We start from the raw sequence: 24,398 nt of genomic DNA, 5'->3' as shown, positions 1-24,398 counted from the left end.
AAAAAAAACGAAGTCCAGATGACATGATTCAACCTTTTTTGTTGTTATATACCTGGATGACTGAGAAAACAAACTTTGTACATTTTAGATAATTCAGAATTAGTGCTTTTTGTCATTGATTTAAACTGTATCTTTTGAATTAAACAAATTAGCTATATGTTATATTGGAGAAAACTCAAAATTCCAAATGTGGACTCTTGTAACTTTTGATCCCCCTAACCAATTACTTGTACTACAACCCTATATGGTGTACTTAAATGCATTGTGTTAAATGGTATTGAGCTGCACCAGTGGGTCACTGTCATTCCTCTCTGTCAACATATTGTGTTACATGACTTGGTGAGTTAATTGTACTCCAGGAAGGGGTTCAAAATGTGACCAAAAACATTGCAGTTGTCGACCCTCAGTGGACCCCGAGTAGTCTCGAGGAAGTACACATGAAATTGTTTTTTATCACGCACACAAAATGCCAGCTTCAATAAGAATGTGATACATTTTAAGATCATAATCCAAATCTCTAACTGTGTGCAGCACAGCAGTCTCCCTGGTATGAATTTTTATGGAAACTTTATAGGTCATGAATAGATTGCTGTGCTTTCTGAGAATGAAACAATCCAGCATTTTCTGGCTTTCCACTAAATTAGACCATAGGTCAATCTGGCTGCCTTTGCTGTCGAAATCGCTTTGCTTTGATTTACCGCATTCAGAGCATCCACTCAGGGTGCATTGAATGCCCTCAAGTATTGATTGAATTAGACAAAGAACCCTCATGAGGAGAAAAAAGACAGAATGCAATCATATTCCCATTAGCAGCAGACTGGATAGGAGAAGCGTGTGCTGGCCTTTTCTTCTTGCCTTCCGTGTTCAACATTAATTACAGTTCATTTCACATGTTCTGTTCTTTCAGTCTCCCTACTTTCACAGCAGACCATTTTCAGCTCCCACCCATCAGGTTGGTCTCCCTCTACTCTTCTGAATTAAAAACTCAATGAGACATCAGTCAATGGTCAGAATTATTTAATATGAAGCTTCTTAAACCCTGTACTTAAATTATGATGGGAAGTCAGAACTGAAATTCAAAAGGCTGATATTAATTTGATGCCTGATGTGAGCATGAATCAAACTTGGAACAGTAAGACTTGTTCTAAAACCTTTTGAAGGAAACTGTGGTGAGAACTGTGTTCATAAGCTGAAAGCTGTGTTCTTTTATTCTGTCAGCTGCATCTAAAGTTTTAGGCTCAGAGCAATGTCTTGCTGAGTTTCATCACTGCCACAGGTTTGACTCATATTCCAAACATTGTAACAGAAATCTGATTTGCCAGGAAAATTTTGAGTTGTGATACAGTACGTAAAAATAAAAAAATAAATATCCTATAGAGAAACCAGCTTTAACAGGCATATTCTTCTTCTTTTTTGGCTTTTCCCTTTGTTATTTATTTATTTAGACTGACCCTGGGTTTTTATCTACTGAGAGACGGGATTATAATGAAATTATAATCTGGTTCTGACTGGTTTAAATAAGGCCAGCAACTCTAAAAAGAGTCTCCCAGGGATTCAATATCCATCAAGGAATATGGTTTATTTTGCTTGCTGCATCACACAGAAAAAGCTTTTAAGCACCGTGTCATTTTTTTCCTTTCACGTTAAACCAGTTAATATCCGCTGAGATCACACTTAGTCCCTCCTTCTCAGACACCGGTCGGTTGTGCTCCCCTTCTGCAAAGGAGGAGTCTAAGGCCTATAAATGTCCCTTCTGGTTCCTGATCTTGCGTCGAATTGTACCGGAGAGTCCAGCGCTGTTACTGTATTTTTTTCCTGCCTTGATTTAATATAATTGGTAAAACTTAATTCAGGTTTCCTTGATTTATTGATAATGTGGGTTACCGCTTCTGAGGGAGGGGCAAACTGGGTGCCTCCGCAGCTGGAGGTGGGGCCTGGGGTCCGGAATAAGACCTGCAGGACACACACTGACCGGCAACACTTATTCAGAGGTTGCCACAGCGAGTCATCGTCCTCCATCTTACTCTGTCCTCTGAATCTTCTGTCCTCAATCCAACTACCTCTGTGTTCTCTCTAACCACATCCTTATAGCTTCTCTTTGGCCTTCCTCTGTGTCTCTTCTTTGGGAGCTGTGTTTCAAACATCCTTCTACCAATATGCCCACTGTCCCTCCTCCGGACATGTCCAAACCATCTCAGTCTGGCTTCTAACTTTATCTCCTAGTTGATGAACCTCTGCTTTAACTCTGATGATCACATTCCTAATTTTATCCAACCTTGTCATTCCTGAGAACCTCAACATCTTTAATTCTACTATTTTCTGTTCTTTAGTTTTTGTCAGTGCCACTGTCCCCAAACCATAAAACATAGCTGATCTCACCACTGTCTTATAAACTTTTCCTTTGACCTTTGCCAACACTCTTTTGCCACAATTAACTCCTGAAACTTTTCTCCATCCTGCCTGGACTCTCTTTTACACGTCTTTACCACATTCTCCATTTTCTTTGACCGTTGACCCCAAGTACTTGAAGTCCTGTACCTTTGTGACCTCGGCTACTTGTAGCCTCATTGTTCCACCTGCCTCCATTTCATTCACATACATGTACTCTGTCTTGCTATGGCTGACTTTCATTCATTTTCTTTCATGTGTATATAGCTCCACTTCTCTAAGTTCTACACCACCTGTTCCCCGGTTCTCACCACAGGCCACAATGTAATTTGCAAACATCATCTTCCACATTGATTCCTGCCTGACCTGTCTGTCCATCACCAGAGCAAAGAAGAAGGGGACTCAGAGCCTATCCTTGATGCAATCCCACCTCCACCCTGATGCTATCTGTCACTCCTACATCACATCCCACCACTGTCCTGCTATCCTCATACATGTCCTGTACCAGTCTAACATACTTCTCTGCCAGTCAACATTTCCCCATGCAATACTACACCTCCCTCGGCACCCTGTAATATGCTTTTTCTAAATCCACAAAGACACAATGAAGTTCTTTCTGACCCTTTCTGTACTTGTCATTTAGCATCCTCAAAGCAAATATGGCATTTGTAGTATTTTTTTTTGTTTTGGCATGAAACCATACCGCTGCTCAAAAATTGTCACCTCTCATCTAAGTCTAGCTTCCACAGCTCTCTCCCAGATCATCATCATGTGGCTCATAACTTAATTCCCGTGCAGTTGCGACAACTTTGTACATCACCCATCCATCCATCCATTATCTTCCACTTATTCTGAAGTCGGGTTACTGGGGCAACGGCTTGAGCAGGTTAGCCCAGACATCTTTTTCCACAGCCACCTCTTCCAGCTCTTCTGGGAGGATTCAAGGCATTCCCAGGCCAACTGAGAGACATAGTCTCTCCAGCGTGTCCTGGGTCTTCCCCAGGGGTTCCTCCCAGTCGGACATGTCCGAAGCACCTCCCTAGGGAGGTATCCAGGAGGCATCCTTACCAAATGTCCAAACCACCTCAACTGGCTCCTCTCAATGTGGAACAACAGCAGTTCTACTCTGAGTCTCTCCCGGATACCTGAACTTCTCACACTATCTCTAAGGGAGGGTCCAGCTACCCTGCAGAGGAAACTCATTTTAACTGCCTGTATCTGTGATCTCGTTCTTTTGGTCACTACCCAGAGCTTGTGACCATAGGTGAGGGTAGGAACATAGACCGACTGGTAAAAAGAGAGCTTTGCCTTAGAGCTCAGCTGTCTCTTGACTACAATGGACCGATACAGAGTCCGCAATACAACAGATGCTACACCAATCTGTCTGTTAATCTCATGCTCCATTGTTCCCTCACTCGTGAACAAAACCCCAAGATACTTGAACTCCTCCACTTGAGGCAGAACTTCAGCCTCAATCTGAAGAGAGCAATCCACCCTTTTCCAGTTGAGAACCATGGCCTCAGATTTGGAAGTGCTGATTCTCATCCCAGCTGTTTCACACTCGGCTGCAAACCGCTCCAGTGAGAGCTGAAGATCACGGCACGATGATGCCAACAGGACCACATCATTTGCAAAGAGCAGTGATGGAATCTTGAGGACACCGAACCAGAAACCCTCCACCCATTGGCTGCACTGAGAAATTCTGTCCATAAAAGTTATGAACAGAATCGGTGACAACAGAGCTGGCAGCTCCTCCTTGAATGGCCACCTTATTGTGGTGGAGGAGTTCGTGTGCCTGAATGTTCCTAGGAACTATGCTGTCAGGGGCAATTATAATTGTCCCTGGTAGGGTCTCCCAAAGCAGATTGGTCCTAGGTGACAGGCCAGACAAAGAGTGATTCAGAAATGGACATGACACAGCAAGGAACTCGGTGTCCCTTGCCCAGACGTGGATTACTGGGGCCCCACCATAGAGCCAGGCCTGGGGGAGGGGCTTGTAGGTGATTGCCTGGTGACCGGGCCTCTACTCATGGGCCCGGTCGGGCTCATCCCGAAGGATCAGCATGGGTTTGCCTTCCTGGGGACCCACCACCAGGAAGGGTCATAAAAGTCACTTGCGTGATGTCATGGCAGTAGCTGAAGGCAGGGACATTGGTGCTCTGACCCTGGCTTACCAAAGCTGGTTCTTGTACATCACCCTTGGTCTTAAAAATGGGCACCAGCAGCCTTCCCCTCTATTCATCTGGCATGTTCTCATCCTCAAATATAACATTAAATATTTGAGTCAAAAACCTCACTATCATCTATCTTAGACATTTCCAAGCCTCCACTGGTATGTCATCTGAACCAACTGCCTTCCCCTTCTTCATTTTTTCAAAGCTTTCTGAACTTCACCGTCATAAATTTCAAAAAGTGTTCATGAAAAAGTGTTTTATGTTTGATGGCCTTCCTGAAACAACCTTCACCATTTACCTGGGCATTGGATCAGCACAAGAGATACACTGACTTGTGCTGTCTAGTGGTAGATTTTCCTTAAATAGGCATAATATTTGAAAAATAAGAAATCAAAAGCCATAATATGATAAAGCGAAGGAAATTGTTGACACACAGGACAGGACACACTAGGGTGCAATTAATGATTGACTTTGTTGTTGTGTCATCTGATCTATAGCTGTATGTTTTGGACATTTGGGTGAAAAAAGGAACTAAGCTGTCAACTGATCACCACCTGGTAGTAAGTTGTATCAGATGGTGAAACAAGATGCTGGACAGACCCAGTAGACCCAAACATTTTGAGGGTTTGCTGGGAACACCTGGCAGAAGAATCCGTCAGAAAGATTTTTACATCACACATCTGAGAGAACTTTAACTGCATCCCAGTTCAGTCAAAGGACACTGAGTCTGAGTGGGCCATGTTCTGTGCCTCCGTTGTTGAGGCAGCTTCCTTGAGCTGTGGCTGCAAGGATGACAGTGCTATTCACAGTGGCCATTCTTGAACTCAGTGGTGGACACCATGGTTATGGAGGCCATCAACATGAGGAAGGAATTCTATCTGGCCTTGTTGGTAGGTAGGACTCTGGAATAAGCTGAGGAGTGTTGGCAAGCCAAGTGGACTGCAGCTTTGGCTATTGCTGAGGCAAAAGCTCAGATGTGGGATGAGTTCAGAGAGGCCTAGGATAGGAACTCTCGACTGGTTCTAAGAAGATTTTGGCAAGCCTTTCTGGCTGAGGAGGGATAACAGTACTTGCACTGTGTTTAGTGAAGGTGAAGTACTGTTGACTTTTCAACCAGTGATGTCTTTGGGAGGTAGAAGTAATTCTTATTGGACCTTCTCACTCCCACCGGCACATCTTCCATGGAAGAAGATGAGTAAGGGGACTTGGTCTGTCCATAGTCACTTTGTCAATGGTCTGCTGCGGCTGAGGTTGCTGAGGTAGTTAAAAAGTTCCATGTTGGCAGGGCTCCAGAGATGGATGAGATCCACCCTGAGCTCCTAAAGGCTCTGGGTGTTGCAGGGCTGTCTTGGTTGATTTCTCTTCACAACATTACATGCACATCAGGGGCAGTGTCACTGACTGCGGTGGTAGTTTCCTTCTTTAAAAAGGGGAACCGGAAGTTGTGTTCCAATTATTGGGGCATTACTCTCCTTAGATTTCATGGTAAGATATATTCAGGGGTACTAGAGAAACAAGTCAGATGGATAATTAAACTCAGATTTAGGAGTAACAATGCATGTTTCATCCTGACTGTGGAAGATTAGACCTGATTTTTTTTTACCTCAGTAGGGTCCTCAAGGTGCTATATGTGTTTACACATCCAGTCTACGTGTGTTTTGTGGACATGGTGAAGTCATTCAACTGTGTTCCTTGAGGTATACTGTGGGGGATGCTCTAAAAGTATGGAATTGCCCCAAACTCCTGGTAGCATTGACATCAAGTTTGGGATGTCCCTGCAACCTAACTCAGGAACAAGTGGAAGATAATGGACAGATGAAAATGTTGTACTTAACTCTAAAAATTGATAAGGTTGTGTTGTTCTTTTTTTTCAGAGTTTACCAACTGAAACCCAAGAAGATTCACATGAGTCTATGCTTTCAAAAGGCATGTGATTTATTTAAAAAAACTTACAACAATAGTTCATTGGTGGGTGGGGGGGTTGGGGGTATGTGAAATCAATCAATCAACCTTTATTTAGACAGGTAAATCCCATTGAGCCTCGATGACTCATTTACAAGAGAGACCTGATTTCAACAAAGAAAGATGACAACAATGGACAGCAGCAACAACAATAAACAATTATAAAAAGTCACACTGCAGGTTTTTTTTTTGTTTGTTTGTTTGTTTTTTACAAATAGGATGCAAAGACAGGACATGGTGACTAATCTTTCCAGGTTTCTTAATATAGGATGAGAATATTTTGCTTACTGTATGGTTTTTGTTTGTTTGTTTGTTTTAAGTTATGGAGATTCCAGGTTTATGGAAGGAGGGGAGTATTGTCCAGGTAAGTAGTCAAAGAGGATGCAGGAGAGCGGCAGGTCGGACCAGAAGACTGACTTGATGATGTTAAGTTCTTGTTGGTTGTTTACCAGGATTGTAGGTGATAGCACCAATGACATTTTGCATTGTAAGTTCAAGCATTGCCTGGCCCAGCACAGGTCTTCCCAGACTCTGCACAGCCTTGATTGTTTTTGCATGTAGGCAGGATAATCATAGCAAGAAAGTTCAAGGCTAACGTGATGCCATTTTTCACAATACCCACCATGGAGCTCATGCTATTGCTCGTTATGTCTCTCATCAAAAACAATGTAAAAAGAGCCACAAAATGTTACATGCTGCTAGAAGAAACATAGCATAAATATATGAGTGTATTAGACCATACAGCAGTGCCATGCCAAAGGCATGAATGCAAAATTATGCGAATAGAAGTTAACACTAGCAAATGTTCGCTTGTTTATAGTTGTTTGAGTTGTGAGTACAACCAGTTCAGGGAACCAGTCAATGTCCTGCAGTTTGTTGACGTGAAATCTTCATCACCAGTTTACCGCAACATGTGGGTCTCTGGGTTGAATGAAAAAATAAATAAATAAAAATTTTGAGTTCCATTTATTAGGCAATTTTCCAGCATCATACTCAAGCAAACGTCAACCTTGTAATCTATGAGGAACTTATCAGCAGGATGATGAGCAGCTGTGGTTAATCACCTCCTCCCTGCCACTCAGGAACTGCAAGAGGTGGTTAATAATTAAAAAAAAACTCTGGAATCTGTAAAATTGCTTTAATACATTCATCATTCTGTAATGGGTTGTATATGGCCTAAATCACAATATGAGAGGCAGTTCTCACAACAAATAAACCTCCATGCAATTGCACCATCACACAATACCATCTTATTACCAAACATGTTATCAGTGAAATGTCTTAAATTTGAACACAGGAGACGTTAAATAAATAAAAAATAAAAAAAGCAAAGTCCACTTGAAAGATTCCTGGTGAGTTCCAGTTTGATTATTTTGTTTTACAGTAAAGTTGTCAAAAGCTGATTGTACTTTTCAGACTGAAATAGTTGGTGTCAGAAGTACTTGCAAGAGAAAAATAAAAGTTAATCAAAATGTTTGACAAGAAATATCCTGATGCATGCTCAATAATCCAGGTAGAAAAATCCAAAAAAGGGCCTTCCTGAAAGCAGAGAAGAAACCCAAACAGGACTCCAGTCAGCCAACAGGTGAAAAGGAGGAATCCAGACCCAGACCATTCCATATGTTGAGGGAGTATCAGAGAAACTGAGACGTTTATTTTCTAAACATAACGTCCCAGTGGCTTTTAAACCCCAAAATACATTACGGCAAAGACTGGTTCATCCCAAAGATCCAGTCCCCCGGCACAAACAGAGCAATGTTGTGCATGCTGTTCAGTGTCAGGAGGGCTGTGATCAGTTTTACATCGGGGAAACAAAACAGCCACTGGCCAAAAGGATGGCCCAGCACAGAAGATCAACATCATCAGGCCAGGACTATGCGGTCTACACTCATCTCCAGGCCAGCGGTCACTCTTTCAGGGATGAAGATGTTCACATCCTGGACAGAGAGGAACGATGGTTTGAGAGAGGAGTAAAGGAGGCCATCTTTGTGAAAAGAAATCGTCCATCATTAAACAGGGGTGGAGGCCTCCGGGTTCAACTGTCCCCCTCTTACAATGCTGTGATTGCTAGTATCACTCAGCCCTCTGTGAACAGTAAACAGCCATCAGTGTGCTAATGATCCATTGTTAGGCTGATGGTCCTTCTTGAGCATGTGATCAGCTGGTTTTGGTTGTCAGCAGCAAAACTGGTTGATCCACTCTGAGACGGTGCTATTTAAGAGACTGAGCTGAATACAGCTCCTCAGACTGAGGAAGTCTCTCGTACGAGAGACGAAACGTTTCTATATATTTTTGCTTTGTTTTGTTTTTTTGAATGTCCAGAGGACCAGATTGAACTTTTTTGGATTTGACAAGAAACATGCCAGCTCTATGCAACCAACTCTGGGCTGATATTGAGATCTCCAAACAGTCCTGGACCATCAATGTAGTGGTTCAAATGCTCCAGGGCTGTTTTGAGAGGACCAGCTGGCAGATTTTCATAAAAGCTGCAACAAATGAGGAATGGGGGAAATTTAGAATACACATTGTCTGTTTACAGTTACATCAGCAAATGCATTGATGACGACACTTCTACACGGAAGATCATCATGCTCCCCAACCAGAAATGCTGGTTGAATGGTACCCACAAGCAGATTACTGAACTCTTGAAAATAATATGGAACTATTGACAATAACATTGCACTAAGTCACATCTGTGATACCTAATATATTTATTGCTGCTGCACTATGTGGCTGTATCATGTATGTCATTATCTTACCATCACAATTCAATTAATCTAAATGTTACTCACTACCTGTGCTATAACCTGGTACACAACCTGTGTAGTATATGTTATGTGCATTATATATCATGTGCATTTAAGCAATATTACTACATGTGAAATACTTATTCATACCAATTCATCCTACTTTCACTGTTATATTCTACAATGCTGTTCATTATATTTATTTTGTACTTTGTAAATGTTATATTTCTTTTTCACTTTTTGATACTTTATTTTGTACTTTTATTGCATGCTTTAAGGCGGCTGTGGATGAGAGGTTAGAGCAGTCGTCCTCCAATGCAAGAGTTAGGGGTTCAAATCCACCAGCAGTCACATGCCGAAGTGTCCCTGGGCAAGACATTGATCCCCTTATCGCCTCTGATGTGTGTCCCATCGGTGTATGAATGTGATAAAGTTCTGATTAGTCTCTTTAGAATAATTTGTTCAATTAGCTTTGTAGAGATCTAGTGTAATGCTGTATGAATGGGTAAATGAGCCACAGATTTTAGTATAAAGCGCTTTGAGTATCTGGATAAGACAGAAAGGCACTATATTAGTACAGTCCATTTACCATTTACTTTAGTATTTCTTGCTTTTTAGATAGTGGAAACAGTTCTTCTCATGCTAAACATTTCATTGCGTTGTTGACTTTGTGTTAACTTGCATTTGATAAATAAACAATAAATAATTGTAATCTGTGACATCTTGTAAAGATGTGGAATACAGTCCACATGTTTGGAGACAATGAAGCATTGAGAACTGCAAATAAGAACCTGAAGTTTGGACTCAAGCGATCAAAGACAGAATAAGCTCTCAAAATCCAGGGTTATTTCAGCACCAATGATCCATGGAGCTTGTGGAAGGGCATCAAGACCATCACTAACTACGGCAGGAGGAATGGTGCCTGTCCTTGAGGCCCATCTTTTCCAGATGCCCTCAACGCATATTTGCTCACTTTGAAACCACAAACTCCATCACCAGCAGCAGGTTCTCAACCCCAGCTGATGCCAACTATTAGTCCTTCAGCTGAGGATGTGAAGAAAATGCTTAAATGTGTGACTCTCCTGAAAGCTACTAGCCCAGACAGTATTGCTGGACGAGTTCTGAAAGGTTATGCTGAAGAACTGACAGAAGTGCGGAAAGAAATATTTAACACCTCGCTCTCTCATGTGGTGATGCCAGTGTGTCTGAAAACCTCCACCATTATTCCAGTGCCAAAAAAGTACAGCAGTGACTGACAGGAATATTGGCCTGTAGCCCTCACTCCATACTCTCAAATGCTTTGTGAGGTTGGTCATGGTCAAAGTGGAGAGCAAGATCGGCATCAATGTGGAACCAGAGCAGTATGCTTACAGGAAGAACTGTTTTTCATTCAATGCAGTGTCATCAGTTTTCCATTGAACTTTCACTCATCTATAGAGTTGGGAATCTTACGTCAGGCTACTCTTCCTGGATTTTAGCTCTGTCTTTAACACCATCATTCCACACACTTTGGCCAACAAACACCAGCTGCTCGAACTAACGCCTTCACTCTACAACTGGGTGTTGGACTTTTTGACCCATCAGCTTCAGTGTGTCAAATTCCGTGGCACTATATTGTAAAGGGGAGTGTCCTCAGCCCCTTCCTGTACACATATAACTGTTCAGCTAAACACACAAACAAAAACTGTGAAATTTGCAGAAGACACAGTTGTTGTGGGACTGATATCCTACGATAATGAGTCATCCTACTGCAGTGAGGTACAGGAACAGTGAACTGCTGTGGAAACATCCACCTTGTTGTAGGGAAGATGAAGAAAATGTTGGTGGACATCAGGAGGAGGAGTCACACCCACTGTCTGCTTGTCATTGTAGGAAAGGCTGTGGGAATTATCCACAGCTTCATATATCTGGGAGTCCACATTTCAAGGGATCTGACATTGTTAACACTCAGAACATCTTCAAGACAGTCCACTAGCATCTGAAGTTCCTCAGGAGACTGATAGAGGTACGCCTCAACTCTTCAATGTTGGCAGTCACTGTGTGTGGTGGAGAGCACACTCATCTTCTCCATCACAGAACAGAAAGTACAGAAACTACTCAGTTGCTGACAGGAAGGCTCTGCAGAGAGTGGTCAAAGCAGCCGAGAGGACCACTCACTGTAGCTTCTCTTCTCTGGAGGACATCTACACTTAAAGGAGCAATGGCAGGGCAGCTCACATCATGAAGGACCCCACCCACCCTGTTCATAAACTGTTTGACCACCTCCCCTCAGGCAGAAGGCTATGAAGCATTAAGGCTAGAACAAGAAGGATCAAATGCAGTTTTTACCCTGTGGCAGTCAGACTGATCAATTTGGCCTCTTGAGCCTCAGAAAAAGAGGCAATGTAGCTAAGGTTGTTGTGTTGTTGATTTAAATTATATATATTATCTTTTATCTGCATGTGTATGTTTGTGTTTTGTTTGTTTGTTAGTTTGTTTCGGGGGTGAGTGGGCACATGTCTTGGGGAGATACTTTGTATTTTGTTTTTATGTTTTGCATAAATTGACAAACAAATTGAATTGAATTGAATTGAAAGAGTTCGAGACAGCTTTATCATGCTGAAAATGGGCAGGTGAACAACTGGTACACATATATGCCCCTTTTCCACTGTCACAGTGCGGATCAGGTCAGTTCGGGTCGGTTCAGATCGGCTCGGGTCTGTTGTGTTTCCATTTACACTTCTGGACCGGCTCTGTAGGCGGGGACTAGAATCCAACTCGTCTTACCACCTGGTGGTGGAAGTGCTCCCTTAAGCTACTTACTAGCCACCACTAAACGTATTAGAAGAAGAACACCCTGAAGGTTTTGTCACACGATGTTGTGGAAGAGATGTCCTGCTCTAATGGAGTACCTCATGAGCTGTAACTTTTAAACCTGATTCATAATCCTACCTTACTGCCTTCCCTGCCTGCTTTAAATCCATGTGTTTTTCATTTTAGTTTAGATTTTTACACTAAAGATGTATTAAAAATATCTTCACTTTTATTATTTACAGATATGCACAAGGTTCATGTTAAATTACAAAACATCACACTGTGCTGTAATCTTTGAAACTGCTTTTACAAGAAGATACAGACTTGAAAACAATTAGATTAAATTTTGTCCTTAAATTTTAAAGATTTGTCTTTCATTACATTTAAAAACATAAATGTATTACTTATTAATCTAAAAAAAGTTATGTCTGGTCCTCTGGACATTCAAAATACAAAACAACCAAACAAAAAACATTTATTGTTTATTTATTATAAACTGTATTGTTTGTTTTGTGAATGTCCAGAGGACCAGACTTAACTTTTTAGACTTTTCTACCTGAATTATTGAGCAGCATCAGGATATTACTTAATAAATAGTCAGCTGGTCTGTGAACACCATGGGGTCCTAGAAGAGTTGAAGAGGTGGCTGTTGATGTCTGTGCCTCCCTGGTGAAGATGCTGCTCCCACAACCCTGAAGCAGAAGATGATGGATGTTTGGATGGATGGATGGATGGATGGATGGACGGACGGACGGACGGATGGATGGATGGTGAAGGAGGAGACCATCAAACAGCAGGAGTGGTCAGTTCAGGTGAACTCCTGCCTGTTTGCTTCAGATCAGCTGTTCAAATCTCTGCAGGTTCAAATAAAAGGTGCACCAGGACTTTCAGCTGAATCTCTCGGGCCACAGTTGTACAGCTGATAACTGATAACTGATAATTGATAACTGTCTTTTCTGAATTTTTGACTGTTTTTGTCTCACTTCATCCTAGAACAAAACATTTATAACATAATAACAGTTGAGCAGATTCTGGTAATCTTTTCTTAGGATCCATTAAAGATCAAATGCAATTGGAAATTTTTCTCAACTTCCAGTATGAATTTAAACAAACACTATATGAACTTAACATTGTAAAATTTGTTTAGGAAATTTAATGTTCAAGGACATCACTTAAGAAAAAAATGTTTAATAGGAAAAGTAAGAAGCGAAAAATGTACAAAAATAAAAAATACTGCATCCAACTAATGATTGTGTATCTGTGTGTCCCTTGTCTCACGGGCTTCATCCAGAAGAAGACAAGTGTTGTTCCTGCTGTGTCCGGTTCAGTTCTTCATGTTCATTCAGTGATGAAATAAGACTTTTCTTTACTGGACTCTTTTCTCTTTCTCTTCACTAGAAAGAAGAAAAGGTGGTTAATTCAAGCTACATACTGTTTATGAATAAATACATAAAACAAAGAAAGGTGCAGCTAACAGCTATAATAGATATTTTAATAAGAAGAAACTGATCAAATAAGAAAATGAAAAATAAATTGATTTAAAAATAATGGAAATAATATAATAATAACAATGGATATATGAATCAAAGTATTATACAGATGCAGATATTCTTTATTGTCATTCGCACCACATGTGGTACATGTGGTGGATCAAAATTATGTACACAGGGTCCCAGTTACATCCAACAATAAAATGTAAAAGAAAAACAGTAATAAGATCTAAGATATGAACTAATAAAAACATAAAGTAAAAATATGCTAAGCACTAATAGCATAAAAACAATAAACACAATACGCCGAACAGCAGCACGGACATGAGTCTGTGTGAACAGATGAGCACGAATGAACACAGTAACATGAAACAGATCAGCAGCAACATGAAACTGATCAGCAGCAACATGAAACTGATCAGCAGCAGCATGAAACTGATCAGCAGCAACATGATGTGATTCTTCACAGTGTTGTATATTCATAAGGCTGCACAAACTCAAGTTCATGTTGCTGTTTGACGTATTGTTTTGATTGTTTACTGCTATTAGTGCTTAGTGTTTTATTAGTAGATGGTTTTTAGTTGATATTTTTCTTAATTCATATCTTAGATCTTTTTACTATTTTTATTTTACATTTTGTTGTCTGTTACTGGGACCCTGTGTACATAATTTCATCCCAATTCAGTATTTATTCAACATTTTATTTTTTTACTTTAAAAATAAAATAAAAGCAAGTCCTTATCGGCACAAATAAAGTGATGTGGAACATGTTGCATCTGTTCTTACCAAGCACAGAAGGCTGCAGCGTTGTGCTGCTCTGTGAGGTGCAGGTGGGCTGTGATGGAGCTCTGTCAGGTATAGACTCCGCTGATGGAGCAGGAGCAGAAGCCGGGAGACTTGGAGGGTTTAATGTGGAGTTTAGAGATGAACCGTCAGGCGCTGAAATACGTTCTGGATAAAATACAGTGAGAAACGGGACCGAAGGACAGTTAGCATTTATGCAAATTAGCTTAGCATCGTAGTACCGACGTTGTCCTATTATGGCATCGGCCTCTTTTGTTAGTTAAAAATATGTTCAGATCCGATGGGATGAGTAACTTAAAATATGTTTAAAGTTAGAAAACACTCACCATCTTCTATAAATGATTCAAGTAGAGCCGTGGCCGTGTCCAAACCACCCTCCAATCACTCCATCTAGCTTGCTTTGACTTTTTTCGTCGGCCACCAAGCACAACACCTGCACTTCTGCATTTGACCACGGCTTTGATATTATTGTTTTTGTATAGCTTCAAAATACTAAAAGATACGCTCCTCGAGTTATCGCTAATGGCAAGCGATACTGAAAAAATGGCGGAACGAGTTGTTTGGAAAGACTCCACAGACTCCTCCCCCTGACCAATCAGTGAACGAAAGTGTTTCTGACGTCACGTCTCGGCTCGCTTGGACCCCTTGAGAAGCCGGGCCAGAATTTAGGGAGGTGAGCTGGTTCCAGGAACAGTGGAAAGAACTCAAACGCGCGTGAAGCCGGAAATATCCGACCCGCGCCGTGATAGTGAAAAAGGGGCTATAGTCACAGTATCCTGATGCATGCTCAATAATCCAGGTAGAAATATCCAAAAAAATTTTTATCTGGTCCTCTGGACATTCAAAAAAATAAATAAATAAAATAAAGCAAAAAAATGTAGAAATGTTTCGTCTCTCATCCGAAAGACTTCCTCAGTCTGAGGTGTTGTATTCAGCTCAGTTTCTCTAATAGCACCTTGTCAGAGTGGATCGACCCGTTTGTTGCTGACAACCGAAACCAGCTGATCACATGGTCAAGAAGGCCCATCAGCCTAACAATGGATCATTAGCACACCGATGGCTGTTTACTATTCACAAGGGGTTGAGTGATACTAGCAATAACAGCATTGTAAGAGGGGGACAGTTGAACCAGGAGGCCTCCACCCCTGTTTAATGATGGACGATTTCTTTTCACAAAGATGGCCTCCTTTACTCCTCTCTCAAACCATCGTTCCTCTCTGTCCAGGATGTGAACATCTTCATCCCTGAAAGAGTGACCGCTGGCCTGGAGATGAGTGTAGACCGCAGGATCCTGGCCTGATGATGTTGATCTTCTGTGCTGGGCCATCCTTTTGGCCAGTGGCTGTTTAGTTTCCCCGATGTAAGACTGATCAAGCCCTCCTGACACTGAACAGCATACACAATATGACTCTGTTTGTGCCGGGGGACTGGATCTTTGGGATGAACCAGTCTTTGCTGTAATGTATTTTGGGGTTTACAAGCCACTGGGACATTATGTTTAGAAAATAAACATCTCAGTTTCTCTGATACTCCCTCAACATACGGAATGACCACTGGTCTAGGTCTGGGTTCCTCCTTTTCGCCTGATGGCTGACTGGAGTCCTGTTTGGGTTTCTTCTCTGCTTTCAGGAAGACCCACTTAGGATATCCACATTGCTCTAGATACTGTCTTGTGTAGGATTTCTCCTTCTGCCTAGCTCCTGAGTTAGTGGGGATGCTGTCTGCTCTGTGATACAGAGTTCTGATGACTCCTAACTTGTGCTCCAAAGGGTGATGGGAGTCAAACTGCAAATACTGGTCTGTGTGGGTGGGTTTGTGGTACACCTCAGTTTGCAAATGTCCTCTATCATAGCATGAGACCTCACAGTCCAAGAAAGCCAACCTGCCATTTTTTACATCTTATCTTATGAACTTGATGTATTTATCCACAGAGTTGATGTGGTCAGTAAAATGTGGACTTCCTGAGATTTAATTTTAACTCAGGTGTCGTCAACATACCTGAACCAATGACTTGGTGGTGTCCCTGAAAAGGACATCAAGGCTCTCTGTTCTACCCCCTCCATGTACAGGTTGGCAACAATAGGAGAAACTGGAGACCCCATAGCACACCCATGTTTCTGCCTATAATATTGCTCCCCATATGTGAAGTAGGTTGACTGCAGGCACAGTTTCAAGAGTTGACACAGTTGTTCTGTGGAAAGCGTGGTCCTATAGTCACAGTGCATAATATGTTTAAAAGTTGGAACCTTCAGGAAAATATCTATTGGTTCTGATGATTACAGTCCCAACTTCAAGAGAGCTCACTGGAAACATAATTTTTCAGACAGGCAAGTCTCCCACATACCGTGAGCCACAAGGACATTACGCATACTGTCTATAGTCGGTTGAGTTTTCATACTCGGGCATACACCCTGATGGGCTGCAGCCCAGCTCTGAAGGCAATGGGCATTTACGTTGGGAACAAATCGAGTTTGCAGATTGGTCATTTTCTGACATGCCCATTTGATTGATTGAAGGGTCGCAAAAAAAAAAAGGAGAGAGAGTTACAAGTGGCCCTGGGTATAGGCAGCTGGCAGCCCAAGGGCAGTGGTGTTCTATGTTTCATCCATCTATCAATTATCTTTTACCCGCTTCTTCCTTTTTGGGTCAAGGGGGTCACCGGTGCCCATGTCCAGCAATCACAGTGTGAGGGGTGGGGTACACCCTGGACGGGTCGCAAGTCCATCCCAGGGCCACATAGAGACAAACGAGACAATTCACTCTCTCACTCTCGCTCACACCTAGTGTAAAGGTTTTTATTATGTTATCATTTTAAACTGTTTCATGATTTCTGCACTTCAGTGCATACGAAGCAAAGAAGATTCTGTAAAAACAGACCACATCCAAGCTGATAGGAATTCTCTGTACTTACACAATATTTTTTTTTCTGAGAATTGTGCTTTCTTTTGTAAAACCAGAAATGTGAAGGTTTATACATATCAACTAATATTTCATCAATCTCACACTGTCATTGTTTCTCTTAACTTTAACTGTGTAGAGGTTGGCTCCTCTACCCCTCCGTTCTCTGTTGTTTGTGTTTTTCTAATTATCTTTCCACAGCTGCTGCTCATTACCTGGACCAGGTGAAGGAGCTATTTAAGCTGGAGCTTCACTCCAGATCAGTGCCAGAGCAAAGTTCTACCAAGCTCCATGTTCCTGTGTCTACTGGCTGGCTGACTTCAAGCTCCTTATCGGTCTCCCTGCATGACAGCAGCATTTCTCCTACTCCACCTTTACTCCTGTGTGCCTCACCTGGTTCCTGGTTTCTCCTCACCTCCACCCCGGCTCCCTTGGTGATTTTTGTAAATACACTCGTTGATATACTCACCTGATCCCACTGTGGATTATTGGATTCAGATCCTGTCTCCTGTTCTCATGCTCCTGGAACATCAACGACAAGTAAGCTTATTTTTGGATTACTATCAGCACTTCCAAAATCTCCTCTCAAGTGGATTTGTCGTTCACCACCAATCTCCTCTCTATTCCCACAGTGGATCCATCCTGAGTTTGTGTTTACCAACTACACCTGAACCAATAAATATAATTGTTTTTTTACCTCAAGTTGTTTAGTCCTTGCTTCAAACCGTTCGCCTTTGACATCACCCACAGACCCTAACAGTTTGCTCTGGCCAAAATATGTCAAAGAACGGTTTGAATGCTGATCAGGTCACCATTGAGGAGAGGGTAAGGAGAAATGAAGTTCTCTTACAGGAACTAATCGCTCAACACAAGACTACACAGTCAAATCTGGAAACGGTGGGTGGAATGATTCAGTCCATCCGCAATAAAATGGGAACACTAACTCCACCCATGCCGGCCGTCTCACCACCATCAGCGCCGCCAGCGCGAAGCACCGCCCGCTCGGAACAACCCCGTGAGCCGGAGATTCGGCCGGCCGCAGTTTTTGAAGGTAACCCGGAACAATTCAATGGTTTTCCTCCTCCAATGTGAACTAGCATTTGCCCGTTCTCCTTCTCTGTTCCCAAACTCTGCATCCATGATCACGTATATCGTTACTTTGTTGAGAGGTGTACCTCTTGAATGGGCTCATGCCTACCTCCAGTCTCACCCTGTGGCTTCACTATCATTTAACGACTTGATTAAGGATTTCAAGAGTGTGTTTCATGTCCCTGTCCACCAGGAGGAGATGTCCCACCATCTGTTGGCTATGAGGCAGGGTCAAGCTACCGTGGCTGAATACGCCATCCTCTTCCGGGTTGCGGCGGAGAAAACCAGGTGGGATGAGGTGGCACTTAAAGGAGTATTTTCTAATTCATTTTCTGATCAAATAAAGGATCAACTGGCGCTTAGAGATGAGCCGGAGACGTTGGATGACCTCATCAGTTTGGCGATCAAGATTGATAATCGCCTTCGGGAGAGGCGGGGCCAAGAGGAACCGATGGCTTCAGGGTCAACTTTTCCTCCAGCGTTTCCTGCTATCAGAGGACCCACGTTTCAACCTGATACCACTCACTATGACTCCGAGCCTGTGCCAATGCAGATCGGACGGACCCGACTCACTTTGCAGGAGAGGCAACGACGATTAGCAGCACGTGAATGTTTCTACTGTGGAAAGAGAGGACATTTTGTGCGATCTTGCCCAAACAAGTTAAACTCCAGCACTCACCAGCCATTCAGGGGATCCTGGTGAGTGAAGCTCGTTGTGCCCCTGATTCACGTTTTTGTCTTCCTGCCAGAATTATGCTTCAACAGAGACACTACTCGATGGAGGCCCTCATTGACTCGTGAGCTGAGAGGAACCTTATTTCTCAAGATTTGGTAGATGAGCTTCAAATACCTACCAGAAGTCTTCCTTACCCCATTCCGGTGGCTGGAGTCACGGGAAAAAACATCACCACTATCACTCAGGAGGTTACTGACTTACCATTCATCATCTCCGGAAATCACAGAGAACTGGGTGAGTTCATGGTTTTTCATTCTCCCTCACCGCAGTTTATTTTGGGCTATCCATGGTTGGTAAAACACAACCCCATCATTGATTGGCAGAAGAAAAGAGTCAGTGTTTGGAGCGAATTTTGTTTAAGGAACTGTCTAAGGTCTGCTGGTTTTCCGTCCGACACAATAAAGGAGGTGACCTCCGCTCCACCTGATTTGTCAAAAATACCCAGGGTTTACCATGATTTTGCGCCCGTTTTTTGTAAAAATAAAGCATTATCTTTACCTCCACATCGCCCATACGACTGCTCAATCGAACTGTTGCCGGGAGCCCCTCTCCTTTCAAGTCGCCTATATAACCTCTCTCAGAGCGAGAAAGAAACTATGCAAAAGTATTTAGACGAATCATTACAATCTGGCATCATTCGCCCTTCAACGTCCCCATTAGGGGCGGGGTTTTTCTTTGTAGACAAGAAAGATGGTTCACTCCGCCCGTGTATCGACTACCGAGGTCTGAATGCGATAACCATAAAAAACAAGTACCCACTTCCATTAATCAACTCAGTACAAGAACAACTTCTTTCTGCCACTGTTTTTTTTCAAAATTGGACCTCAGAAATGCTTATCACCTTTTGAGGATCAAGGAAGGAGATGAGTGGAAAACTACATTTAAGACCCTTTTGGACATTTCGAATATTTGGTGATGCCGTTCGGACTCACTAATGCTCCTGCCATTTTTCAGACTCTCATCAACGACGTTCTCCAAGATATGATCAATAAATTTGTGTTTGTGTACCTAGACGACGTTTTGATTTATTCTACTGACATCCAGTCCCACCAGACACATGTTCGCACAGTACTACAACGACTATATGAGAACCGACTTTACGTCAAGGCTGAGAAGTGTGAATTCCATGTAACCTCTGTCTCTTTCCTTGGGTTTATTTTTAACGAGGGACACTACCACACTGACCCTGAGAAGATCCGAGCGGTGCTGAAGTGGCCTACACCTACTGACAGAAAGCAACTTCAGAGGTTCCTGGGATTTGCCAACTTCTACCGTTGTTTTATCCAGAACTACAGTTAGACGGCAGCCCCTCTCACCCAACTTACGTCCACGAATCTCAAGTTCAACTGGACCCCCGAAGCCGATCGAGCCTTCCGTGAGTTGAAGCAACGTTTTTGTTCTGCACCCAATCTCAGTCACCCTGACCCCCAACGTCAGTTCATTGTGGAGGTGGATGCATCAGATATTGGTGCTGGGGCAGTACTCTCTCAAAGGGATCCCCACCACAATAAAACTCACCCATGTGCTTTCTTTTCAAGACGTTTCTCTCCTGCTGAACAGAACTACGTCGGAAACCGTGAGTTGTTGGCCATAAAACTAGCCCTCGAGGAATGGAGACACTGGTTGGAGGGGGCCAATGTTCCATTTATCATTTGGACTGATCACAAGAATCTAGCGTATTTACAAGACGCCAAACGCCTTAACCCCCGTCAGGCCCAGTGGGCGTTGTTTTTCACGAGATTCAGATTCACCATCACGTATCGCCCTGGTTCCAAGAATATTAAACCAGATGCATTGTCTCGACAATTCTCCTTTTCCGATCGAGAGGAGGAGGACTTTTTTGATCTTGCCACAAGCCTGTGTGGTCCGAACTGTCACCTGGCCCATTGAACAGGAGATCAAGAAGGCTCAAGTTCAGCAACCTGATCCTGGGGGGGGACCACCTGGCACCATCTTCGTTCCAAAGAGTGTCGTCCACAAGGTTTTGGATTGGGTTCATTCTCATCACTTCACCTGTCATCCCGGCATCAACCGAATGATTGAATTCACCAAGAGACATTTCTGGTGGAAGACACTGTCAAAGGACATAAAGGAGTTTGTCAAGGCCTGCTCCACTTGTTCCCGAAATAAAAACAACAATGAACCACCGGCGGGTCTACTTCATCCACTACCAGTTCCAGATAGACCGTGGGCAAACATCGCTTTGGACTTTGTGACGGGTTTGCCACCTTCAGATGGTAAGTCCGTAGTCCTCACTGTCGTGGACCGATTTTCTAAGGCTGCCCATTTCATTGCTCTCACAAGACTCCCTTCAGCTTTTGAGACGGCCCAGATTCTTCTACAAGAGGTTTTCAGGATTCACGGATTACCCACAGACATTGTATCGGACAGAGGCCCACAATTCATATCCCAATTATGGAAGGAGTTCTGTAAGTCCATCGGGGCCACTGTGAGTTTGTCTTCCGGATACCATCCACAATCGAATGGACAGTCGTAAAGATGCAATCAGGAGTTGGAGGCTGTCCTTAGGTGCGTGTCTGAGAAGAACCCATCTGACTGGTCAAAGCACGTGCTCTGGGTGGAATATGCACATAATACTCTAACCTCATCCGCTACTGGCCTGACACCTTTCGAGGCCTCCCTTGGATACACGCCCCCCCTATTTCCTGTGTTGGAGACTGAAATCCTGGTTCCGTCAGTCAAGGATCACATGGACCGATGCAGGACAGTTTGGATGCAGGCTAGAGAGGCACTGTCAAGGACTGCCGGACGGAACAAGGAATCGGCTGACAGACATCGCTCTAAAGCCCCGGACTACAAGGTGGGCCAATCAGTATGGCTCTCCACCAGGGACATCTGTCTAAAGGACACCTCTCGCAAAATGGCCCCCAGGTACATTGGCCCCTACACTATTGACAAGATCATAAACCCCTCTGCAGTCAGGCTCAAGTTACCACCATCCATGAGGATCCATCCAACTTTCCACGTTTCTAACTTAAAACCAGTTTCAGTCAGCCCGCTCAACCCTCCCACCGGCTCCCCCCCCCCCAGCTCCCCTTTTGATCGACAACCACCCGGCATATAGGATCGACCGTATCCTGGATTCCAGAAGACGGGGTAGGGGTTTCCATTTCCTGGTCCATTGGGAAGGTTATGGACCTGAAGACAGGTCATGGATCCCGAAGTCTTTCATTCTGGACCCCAGGATGATAGAGGCGTTTTTTCGAGACCATCCTGAGAAACGGATGATGTGATCGGCGTGCGGCGTGTGTGTGGGTGGGGGGGTGGGGGGGGGGGGGGTTACTGTAGAGGTTGGCTCCTCTACCCCTCCTTTCTCTGTTGTTTGTGTTCTTCTAATTATCTTTCCACAGCTGCTGCTCATTACCTGGACCAGGTGGAGGAGCTATTTAATCTGGAGCCTCACTCCAGATCAGTGCCAGAGCAAAGTTCTACCAAGCTCCATGTTCCTGTGACTACTGGCTGGCTGACTTCAAGCTCCTTATCGGTCTCCCTGCATGACAGCAGCGTTTCTCCTACTCCACCTTTACTCCTGTGTGCCTCACCTGGTTCCTGGTTTCTCCTCACCTCCACCCCGGCTCCCTTGGTGATTTTTGTAAATACACTCGTTGATATACTCACCTGATCCCACCGTGGATTATTGGATTTGGATCCTGTCTCCTGTTCTCATGCTCCTGGAACAACAATGACAAGTAAGCTTATTTTTGGATTACTATCAACACTTCCAAAATCTCCTCTCAAGTGGATTTGTCGTTCACCACCAATCTCCTCTCTATTCCCACAGTGGATCCATCCTGAGTTTGAGTTTACCAACTACACCTGAATCAATAAATATAATTGTTTTTTTACCTCAAGTTGTTTAGTCCTTGTTTCAAACCGTTCGCCTTTGACATCACCCACAGACCCTAACATGATGTTCATAAAGTTTTACGCTAAGTTTCAAAAGTTTAATAATGTTTTATTCTTACAAGTTTCACAGAACATTTAATCAATCTCAATCATGTAAGCAAATCATTTTTAATCATCCTTGACTATTTCTTATTCTTTAAGTTTTACTTTTATGATTTAAAGTTCTTTAGGAACGTGTGTAAAAAAATTATTTTATGATTTGTGTTTTAAATGAGTTTAAACTGATAAACAGGAGAGAAATGTAAGGGTTTTTATTATGTTATCATTTTAAACTGTTTCATGATTTTTGCACTTCTGAGCATATGAAACAAAGAAGATTCTGGAAAAACAGTCCACGTCCGAGCTGATAGGAATTCTCTGTACTTACACAAGATGTTTTTTCTGAGAATTGTTTTTTCTTTTGTAAAACCAGAAATGGCAAGGTTTATACATATCAACTCATCCATCCATCCATCCATTTTCTTTACCCGCTTATTCCATTTTGGGTCATGGGGGTCGCTGGTGCCCATGTCCAGCAATCACTGTGCGAGGGGCGGGGTACACCCTGGACGGGTCGCAAGTCCATCACAGGGCCACATAGAGACAAACGAGACAAACAACCATTCACTCTCTCACTCACACCTAGGGACAATTTAGAGTCACCAATCAGCCTAACATGCATGTTTTTGGTCTGTGGGAGGAAACTGGAGTAACCGGAGAAAACCCGCGCATGCACGGAGGGAACATGCATTCTCCACCCAGGAAGGCCCCTGGACCAGGATTTGAATCGGCAACCTTCTCGCTGAGAGACATCAGCTCTACCAGTTTCGCCACCGTGCTTCCCGTTCTGTGTTTATATGTTGTTAATAACAAGTTCTAAAAAATAAAAAAAGAACAGGGAGCGCCAGCCCTGCAGCCACACATCAGACCGGCCCACCAGGAAATCTCCAGACCCTCCCGTAGCCATTCTAGGCTTCATTGTAATTCTCTCGTGACAAATTCCTTCATTTATCACAATTTCAGTCATGGCATCAACGGACAAGGAGGAAGAGATCGTTTGCCTCTTGGCAAAAAAAATCAAAAGAAAAGGTCATTAACCCAGAACAAGGATGAAGAAAGGGAATTTAATACATTGGTGTTGCATACAAAACAGTCTGTCGCCGGGCAGTTTATTGTGCGACCCCGAGTATGCATATGCAGTTGTAAAAATTAATCTTTGCATGGACATGGCTTATGAGCGTCCGCTTCGAGTCTAATCCAGTATGCGCAGACCTCCGCGGAGCAAAGAACGCCCAGGTATGTGGGAGCCTTTATTGTCAAAGTTAAAAACCCTGACTGGCCATGCTTTTATTGAATTATTAAAAATGGATGGATGGATGGATGGATGGATGGATGGATGGATGGATGGATG

Source organism: Nematolebias whitei, chromosome 18, assembly GCF_014905685.2.
Source record: "Nematolebias whitei isolate Nwh7 chromosome 18, NemWhi1, whole genome shotgun sequence".
In the NCBI taxonomy this organism is placed as follows: Eukaryota; Metazoa; Chordata; class Actinopteri; order Cyprinodontiformes; family Rivulidae; genus Nematolebias; species Nematolebias whitei.
Note: the sequence above shows the minus strand (reverse complement) of the source record.